Source organism: Anopheles cruzii, chromosome 2, assembly GCF_943734635.1.
Source record: "Anopheles cruzii chromosome 2, idAnoCruzAS_RS32_06, whole genome shotgun sequence".
Taxonomy (NCBI): Eukaryota; Metazoa; Arthropoda; class Insecta; order Diptera; family Culicidae; genus Anopheles; species Anopheles cruzii.
Window position 1 is genome coordinate 36,798 of NC_069144.1, and position 8,719 is coordinate 45,516.

The following is an 8,719-nucleotide window of genomic DNA, read 5'->3' on the forward strand; positions in this document are numbered from 1 at the left end:
TGATATCTTTGGAAACGTTGGAACGGTCTTGCTTCGGCTTTCGGAAAACAGAATGAAACTGAATACGTTGCTTCGAAAAAGATCCGATTGGAGCAGACCTCACTCAAACTCTTGGAACGACATAAAGGTAGTCTGTGGCAGCAGCTGAAGACAAATTTGTCGGGAGTACACTTCCAATCAGTTGATAGAAAGCCACGCCTGAAAACCACTGGCTAGAGGTGTAACCCAAACTTGACGGCACCTTCATTAAGCGGCGTCCTTTCACTTGACCAAGAATAGCCCCTGGAGTCAACACAATGGGAGGGAGCGAATAAGATGAACCTTTCACACATAGTAATAATGCGCATGATGTTCATAACTGTTAGTCCGCCAATCTTTTGGGATATTTATGTTAACGAGGATACACACGACAATCAAATCTTTTGGAAGTGGTTGTAGTCATAACGGACCACCACTTTATTCAATATAAAATATGCATACAAAACAAAATATCCCTACATAGATCATCTACTCCAAAGTCATTTGAACTACATTTGCTTACATTAAGGCGTCAAGTAGTATCTAACATGTCCACTTAGCAATTTGAAATATTGCTGCTATGTTCACCAACAGTTTCTTTACGAATTGTAAGAAATCTAGTTTTGTAAACTAAACATATAATACTTTTTGTAGTATAAAGACAAACCCAAAAATTATCTTGTTGGGTATTAAATACATTGTCAAGTGTGAGAACGCCTCAAAAACAGAACACAAAATCTCAATCACGAACGATAGAATGAAATTAACTAAGCAACCATCCTAATATTAATGTTATGATATTAACGAGTAAATATACTGGAAGTATCGTCTTGCAATAGCATAATGATAATAAAGTGGCAATCTTGATACTCCTGGATTTGCCTCTTTACGATTTGTTTTCCTTCTGACGTTACTTAACAGCGACCTAATTTCTTTTACTTCACGTTTATTTCGGGTACTTCGTGATTGCTGTAAGAAGTTGCTTGTTTGAAGCTCTGTTTGGTTACAAGTGACGAACAACAGTTTATATTGATTAGTGTGAAAGCAGAACAAACATTCGTAATGTATTTCGCATCGGATGTACTGTCGAATTCCCAAAATTCTCTCTCTTCGATATAATGGTATGGGAGTAAAACGTTTCAGCGTTCTGCAGATGATGGCAACGCTGTCACGGCAGACAAAGTAACACTCCAACGCATGTTCTAAGAAGAAAGGAAATGAAAAACAACCTATGGCAAGAACAATTTTCGATTGTTTGAATAGCGACATCTGTCCGAAACAATAGTTTTTCTTCTTCGCAAGTCGAGAGGAAGTGAATGAAAAGACACACTTCCGGGACGAAATGCCATTTCATTTCACCGGAACCACAACAGTCATTGTCCAACACTGTCCGAAAGTGGTAACAGAGACAGTGGTGATGCTAGGACAGTGATATTGAAACGAGACGTGGGTTGGTGGCATATTTTTACACCTCTGTTCTTCTGCTCCTGTGTGAAAACTGCCAGCTTGGACTGAAAAGAGCTTCCATTTCCATGACGGAAAAGAAAAGCATTGTCACCTATGATCGTTCAGGACATCAATTGTTCCTGCAGTTTCGTCCTTCACCACTATCTTCAAATTGTTCACCAACTACTTTGTCCCATTCTCTTTTAATTGTTCGAAAATGTCAATATGGGTGTGGCTTGACAAATCGTTTGACAAATGTATTTTCCGTTCCTAGGTTTCTTATATAATGGCATCGTCTGCTATGTTGGTGCTTTCTCTTGATCGATATCATTTTCGTACACCCTCCCAAGAAATTGATCTTTTCTTCTATTTATTGAAACAATAGTTTTTTTAATTTTATACTTCTTTTGATGAAACTGTATTGTCATCAATTCAAATGAATTACCAGTTGATTGCATCTTTTGATATCATTTTGCTCCGTATGCAACAAATTTGTCAGACCAAAGTTAACTTTTGGCCCAACATTGTTTAGTAAATGGACCGCTCGACGACGAACGAGTTAAGCGTGGTCACGCATGAATAAATAAATTATTTCTGCAATGCTGCTTTTTGAACCCATTCCGTTCCATGTGCAACATTCAGGGTTTTATGCTTTGCTTTGCTTTGGCTTTATGAAGAGATGAAAGCAAAGTTCAAATTAAAATTTACTATATACTTTCGCGCAACCTCCCAAACAAAGGTAATTATGGAACCCGAAATATCTTCCACCAACTTCACGTTCGCCAGTCCGTGAGAGCGTAATCCTTTCATTTTTAGTTTATTACCTCGCTAGCTTTACGATTTTCGCAGGGGTTTTGGGAACTCCGGTGGCTTTGTCAGGATCAACTCACGCCATCTAACGAGAGGAAGTATTATATCATGCAGAGAAACCATATACCATATACACAAGTGAACCTCCAAAGACATTATCTACAAATAGCATTTCACGACCATGAACACGGAACATGTTTTTTATTCTGAATTTATGGTTCTTAAAGTCCAACCTAAACACTTTTCGATTATGCTCAACCTGTAAAAACTTCCCATGTAACCTGGCAAAAAGGACAGAATGAACGTTTATGGATAGGTATAAATCTTCAATACTATCAAAATGCAATGATTTTGTTGATATAATCTAACGACTAATATGTTTACAACTCGAACAATGGACATAAAAAGAATATAATGCAATGGAATTAAAAGAATATAGATGTGGGTTTGTGGTCGCTGTACGATCCATTTTTAATTCAGAGAGAAACCTAGAGTTTTGAATTTGTGAACATTCTAAGGTTCGGACAACAAGCGTTAACGTAATATGCAACATATAAACATAATATCGAAAAAAACAGTTAACGTATAATGTACAGAACATTTTCCAGCGGTTTGTCTTTATTGGAATATGTACCAAAAAAAATTTAACGTCATCTGCAGGAAATCAGAACCAAAATAGATACGCATTCACACTTTTTTAAATGTTTTATTGCAATTTAGAATTCAGTTCTTGCCGTTTTCTGCAATCAGTTTAATGCTCCTCCTTCCAGGCGATACGCCTTTTCCGTGTGAGCTTGTCACGATACATCAATCAACTGATCAATCAAATGGGTCTGACGTACGGTTTTGTGGAAAATATACGGAAGAGAATTGAAATGTTAACAAATTCAGAGTAAATTGTATCTCGTCCATTGTACCGAAGCGTCGTGAAAGAAACACTTCAGTCGACGGTTTTGTTAGATTGGCAATTTTGTAATACCATACGTTTCACGTATTATAATCCAAAAATCACTGTCACCACTGTCAAAGGTTTGACTTTTATTGAATCAATTCAAAATACTGTAGAATGAGCAAAGCGAAAATCTCCTATTACTGTATTTTGTTACAGGATATGTTCCGTTTCGACGAATTACAGAAACATTTCTCGTTTTTAACTACACATATCTTAAACTGTATAAATATTGCTTAGCTTCTTATGAAGCAAACGAATATAGTAAAAGAAGGACTATACAGTTCCAAAACAGATTTCCTAGTTTCTTCCATACATACTTCCATACAATTTTAATTGATTGCTCTGAATAATTTGCCCTGATGTTCGACAATTCTAGATAGTTTTCTTGTTGGAAAACTTATGAAACAAACAAAAAGCAAACGCAAAATTTATTTAAACAGTTATCCATCGTGCTTAAATGTTACATTTGTTTTAGTTTCAGTGCGACGCGCAGGAAATATAATAACCATAATAACCAAAATCCATACATTTGTCTTAAGTACGTAAAACGAGCTGGATTGTTTGTGTTGAAGACACAGTATCCTAATGAAATAATGCGCACGAAAGTGAACCGGCCGAAACTTGCATATTCTTCTTCTTCTTTTGGCGCTACAACCGCCGAGCAGTCTTGGCCTGCACCAGAGACAATGTTAATCTCCGATGCTCTTTTTCTGTAACATTTTAATTTTTACGGACGGGCTTGTTAGCCCCGCGCCAACCCCCCTGTCACGCCGGTATCGGGAATCGAAACCATGGCCGGTTGAGTAACTTGCATATGGATGCTTTAATTACATATTCTATTTAACCACTGTGTGGTTTTCATTCGCAAAAAGCCTTTTGCGAATGGTTAACAGTTATCAAATGGAGCAAGATACACTCCTACATCAAAAGAATACAACCATCAGATTTTTCAAACTGAAATTTCCAGCTTGACCAATCTGTCTCAAGCACTGTCACTCCGACTTAACTATTCCACATCAGTTGGCTTAAATTAAGTGTCACTCTTCCTCGAACATGTCGGAATGCAGGTAACGTTCTGCGCAAAAGAGTAGATTCTGCAAAATCTGCATAAAAATTTGAAATTTTCCTTTTTACATTTTTTATGCTGCGTTGGTGGAACCTTCTTGACATTCTTCTGCCACATATATTCCAAAGAATTCATATTTTTCGCTAGTTGTACTGTACGTCAGGTAGTCCCTCCAAATCACACGGAGATTGACTAACACGAGACTAAAAACAATACTGCATCGTCGGCAGCACCTTCCATCTAAGATGCAGAAACAAAAGCGAATAATGCAAGGTAATCGTTTGTTACGTTAACCTTTTTCCATTTGAGTATCTTCATTCCAATAGAGTAAAACAAATACAACAATGTACTACTAAAAATGTTAAACTAGAAATTACACTTTTACTGTATATACATATTTTTTTCTGTAAAAATAGATTATAGAATATCGACTAATCATCAGTATGAAAAATATTCAACCAAACGAGAAACAGCTTCATCAGTGTTGGAAAAACCATCATTCTATAAGATTCGCAAACTGAATACTGCTGCTTTTTACCATTTTTTATTATCTGGTTTCGCAGATGAAAATGTTAAAAATGGACATTTCAATGTAGTATTTAGTTACTATTTCTCATCTCTTCGTTGAGCTGTGGAGGAATTGGGTACGATCTCGATTTTAATTTGCTCAATGCAATATGCAAAAATTGCCCTATTTGAACCAGGAAAATATCCAGGTACAAGGCTACATTATTGATATTAAATATTGTACACTTTCTCGTTCATTCAAAGCAATGTACCACCTTCTCCATTCGGAATGCCCATGTGCTTGTCTAACATTTGCAGATACAGAAACATAAAAAATCCCTACACGCAATTTAAAATGTTCATACAAGGTAGCTGGCAACCTTCATGCTGGTTAACTCAGAGGAAAACTTCCAATTTGATGCTCCGATGGTTCGGGATTCACTTATAAAGCTTTTATATTACAAAAGTGCGCAAAGCTCCATAATTGACTGAAAACGGTTTGATATAAAAATGATGGTAAATGATTGACAGTGGAGCGGTAGTTAATCCTACTATTGAAATCTGTATGCCTTGAGAAAGCCGCTATCGCTGTACTCTGCACTTATTAATACACTGAATAACTGAGTTATAAGACTGAAATTGTTACTTGAATATACTGAAGAGGATGTAACGATGCCATTTCGTACATATATTGTTAGTTCGAACAGTTGAAAGCACGTGTTCTTTTCACAGTACAGTTTTAATGTTTGGAAGCATAGTTTTCAAGATATCGAATCGGAATTGGCAAGGACTAGAACTTTGCAAGGTAGTTTTCGTGCTAAACTATCCTCTAACGGGCGATGATACATGGCAAAAGATGAGATGGAAGAAAGTGACTAAAGCAAAAACTTTCGCAATACTATCGCTGCAGGAGATTTAAAAGATCGATTGGGAAAACGAAGGCAACCCCATGACCAAATCTCTTCGATCTCCTTCCGGTTGCTAATCTGTTAGTCCAGAGGCCACGCTTGGTTTCGAATGTACTATTGCACCGTCCACGAAGAACTGTCGAAAGACGTCCACACCAATCCACCAAGCAGAGTACTGCAGTGCATTTCTCACTGCCTTTGGCGGAACATTGTGCACATCAGATCGCTGCATTTGACAAAAGCACAGAGCGTACCTGTTTTTGGCGGTAAATTTTGTTCCAGATGAGAAGATATGAAAGGACGAGCGTTCTATTTCCTTTACTGCCACACGGTTTGTGAAGGCCCGTGCTTTATAAATTTCACAACAACCCAAGGCACTTCCTCTGCAAGGCAACGTTGCATTACGACAGCGAGAGATACGATGGTGACGGATGTGATGGCACCGACAGCCGGCAAAGCACGAGCGCATCTAGCAGAGTTCTGTTACCAAAGCAAACGTGCGCTCAGCTCGAAAAAACGGCAACCAGATTCAAGGCTCCGTACCAGAAGGTCTGTTAAACCGATGCAATCCAATGCAGCAGAATGAACAACCAGTGAACGTTGCTGATTTTAGCTGTAGAAGATGTTTTCCCTGTGTTTAGATTTGAATAAAATATATCCTCCAAGCTACGGGGAATGGTCTGTTACGGAGAAGAACTGCTGTCCGTGTCCCATTGGTTCCGGAGTGTCGATTCCGTTCAACAAGCTGAATCGGATAACATTGGAAACATGTTCCTTGCTCTTGATCTGAAACTAGCGTCCTCCCGAGTCCTCAGAGTCCTACTCTCGGTCCGTCCATGTTTTGTCGACCGATCCTGTCCAATGCACTACTAAATGATCTTTTGTGCAAAGGGCAAGAAAATGCTGGTCTCAGAAAACGACTGCGACAAACAAGTGTCACAACGTTGCGTTTCGGCTTATTGCGTGCTCTGTTATTCGAAATTTTGAACAGGGAACATTTGTTTAGCGAGAAAAAGGGATTTGTACATCTTTTAAACTTTCGACCACTCTATATTGAGTGTGTCGAAAAACGTAAATGAGAATTCGCACTGCATAAGAAACGATGAATTTTTAATACACCTGTTTAAATTACGTGCCTAAAAATTATTGCTATTAAATTATAGTATGAGACTAATGCTTGCTTCTGATGCGACATCAAGTCTGAAGTCATAGAAGGTCATAAATTTATGCTTATATTCCACCACAAAAGTAAAACTTCGTATTTGATCGACACCTAAGTTCGGCCATTTTGGACCTGAGAATTGTTTTTGGTTTGATAGCTTCATTCAACTAGTTTTTCTATCGTTCATTTCACACAATATTTAACAAAAATATAACGACACTTTTTTTCGTTCAGCTAACAACCCTTCTTCTCATACTAATTTTTCACTGGCCTTGGAGATGGGTGCGTGATAGTTCTTTTGTTTACAAGTACGGCCCAGTTTAAAGTAAAAAGATCCTTTGTTTATTGCTTTTAACGCTGCTTTTGTGTGCGGTCCAAATTTCTTTTTGTTTTTGTTGTGAACTGGAATTTGAGTTCTTGTGTCGTTGTACATCGAAGGAACCAAATAGTAAGCAAAACAGAAAACTTCATCACAGCAGCGAGCCCTAAGGTTTCCTTTATTTATTGCCGTTTTGTATGCAAATCAAGGACTCTGACTCTGTCCAAAGGCTGGCTGTTTTGGCTAAAACGACGCCAAAAGATCTTTTATTTCCATAAAGCCATCGGGATATTCCTGATAAACGACCGATCGGGACATGGTGGAAATGAATCGGCTGTAAAAGCGTAAAAATCTGACTCAATGGTGGTTGTGGGAGCATCTTCCGATTTAAGAAGGATTAATGGTAAAATGTGTATTGATTTCCCAACGTGACCCAACGTCTCTGATTCGCGAGCGTGCGTCTTCGAGCGAGCCTCCGCATAGATATCAAAAATACCTTAGGACAACTATTCGAGGATTTTTTCCAACAAAAACTGTTCAACGGATGCCTTGTGACACTAGAATATTGAAAGGATAGAAAATGGTTAACGGTAAAGATCGTGACAGATAAACGATCCAATGCCAGCTGCATCAGATGTCAGCTGTAGCTGCGCCTTAAGATTTTTGGAAAGGCTGGGCCACGGAAAGATCCAACTAGAAGAAAGCACAAAGTAAAACAAGCCCAGACTATTCGTATTGCGGATCATTGAATTCTGTATAGGAAGAGTGACAGTAGGGGCGAAGTAATACAGCAGTACAAGAGCTCACCGATTCCCTTAGACGCTCTATAAGAAACTTTACTAACGCTGTTTTCTATTTGTTTTCTATCGTGGGCATATCATCGAGTATCCGTCGTATCATTTCAGTCGCAAAGGAGGAAGCACGGCCTCGGTACTTACCTGGCGATCCAAAGCGAGAAAAAATAAACCGAACATTCATAGCCCTGATTCAAAGCTGCCGAAACGAGAAGCTCTTTCTGCAGCAGGAAAAAGAGTGTCTATCTATTTTCCGGATCTCGTTTGAGTTGATTTGTCCGACGAAGCGTCAATATTAACGACGGACTTCTTTCCCTGCCCGCCTTTCTAGCCAGCAGCTTTGGCGGAAAAGCATCGAACATTAATTTCATTTCCTGTTGCGCACGTCCACATATACCTTAACAAAGGTACTGTGTAGACGCATCCTTTCTTCGTTCATTCGCTCATTCACATGGAACTGCATTTTTTTTAAGAACCTTCGATTGATTGATCCGATTTTCCCTTTTTCAACCGATTCACGATGCCAAACTTCCTCATTATCAGAATTGAATTTCAGCAGATTTCTTCTGTTTTTCAATTGTCGTTTCAATTTGCTTTTCGCTTATTCACTTCCTCCATCAGTACTAAGGATGCGTCGTATATTTTGCCGAATTTCTTCTGTACTTAACCGTTAGTAGCTTAAACAATACGTCATTTGTCTTCTTTTCTGCAACATAATTCTACAGCTACTGAATTCT